Below are 1,366 nucleotides of genomic sequence, written 5' to 3' on the forward strand. Positions count from 1 at the left end.
GGGAAGTGGAGCAGCCAGGACATCAACTAGAGCTCATATGAGAAGCGCCATCAGAGGTGGAAGATTAGTCAGTGGAACTCTTGTCCTGGACCCTCACATTATGTTCCTTAGTAAAAGACAACTCTAGTTTTTTTGTTTGTTTGTTTGTTTTATTTTGTGTTTTTTTGTTGTTGTTGCTTTTAATTTAAAAGCCAGAAAAAAGTTGATTCAACTATTTCACTTCATACTCAGTTCATTCACAATGTTCCTATCATCAGTGGGATTCATTACATACTAATAATAACACCATACTTACGCACGAATACATTGATTTTTCCAGTAAGATCTAATCCTTCTTTAAGATTTCCCACATATTCACAGTAGATAATATCACAGAACACCCATATTTGGCTTAAATATCTCTGAATTGTAGCATTACAGGATGGAAGTTCATTGTGCCTGATAATTAGATTGAGTTTTGCACAAATATCTTCCACAGATTGGTGACTAGAAATAGTGTGTTCTATTGTCTATCTTGCTCTATAAAGTGAATGTAAACTTAGTGTCTTCAAAGTGTCTTGCAATTTTTTGAACAAAGGTAAAATCTCTCCAGTACAATGAGTGCTGTGAAGCGAGACACTCCAGAATCTCCACTTGTGCTGTTTTCCTTGCTCTGATTGCTTCTGCAGCTGTCCAGGTGGAACCTGCACATTCAGCGAGTGCCACAGCACCAACAGCTGCCTTTTCAGATGAGGCTGAAACTCCAACAGACCTACTGTGCAGTCATAACTCTGGGATATCACCTCTTGTTCGAAAACGGTCAAGGGTCGTTTCACATCTTCCAGGGCATCTCTGGAAATCGCAGGTGGTGACCTCTTAGGTTTGACTGGAAGTCGGGACCCATCATATATGGAAACCAAGGAATAAATCTTGATTGTGGACTAGTAGGCAAGTCTTGAATTATCTTTTCTGCAATTTTTGACAGTTGTGTGGGATCATTCTCACATGGTCGATAATGTAATATTATTTATATTGTCATTTTGCAATAATCGTTTATTCTTAATGAAAATTTCTCAGCGGAACTCCTCAGACCTAGAATGTAATTTATTATTACAATATCTTCTTGCCAAATCAGGGGGAATCAGGACCTTTCAGCGCCAGAAGGTGCTCCTATTTGGGGGGATTCACTTCCATTCTGACCGGCCTGACTCAGCCTACGGGAGCTGAAGAGGTTCAAGTTGGCCCGGAAGAAAATGAAAAAGCGCACGTTCCCGAAGAACGAGCCTCAAACGTTCTGCCCACAGCGCGTCTTGTCTCCAGTTGCTTAAATTCTCCTTTTACTACGACCTTGGCAGAAGCCTCCGGCTTCTTCTCACCAAAGCCATTC

At 40.8% G+C, this 1,366-nt stretch overlaps 1 pseudogene; it reads right to left on the minus strand.

The window, feature by feature from the left end:
• Window positions 1–266: 266 nt before the first annotated feature.
• Window positions 267–1,018, minus strand: LOC118758884 (shieldin complex subunit 3-like; annotated as a pseudogene).
• Between the last annotated feature and the right edge of the window lie 348 nt (window positions 1,019–1,366).

Source organism: Ochotona princeps, chromosome 3 (genome assembly GCF_030435755.1).
Source record: "Ochotona princeps isolate mOchPri1 chromosome 3, mOchPri1.hap1, whole genome shotgun sequence".
In the NCBI taxonomy this organism is placed as follows: domain Eukaryota; kingdom Metazoa; phylum Chordata; class Mammalia; order Lagomorpha; family Ochotonidae; genus Ochotona; species Ochotona princeps.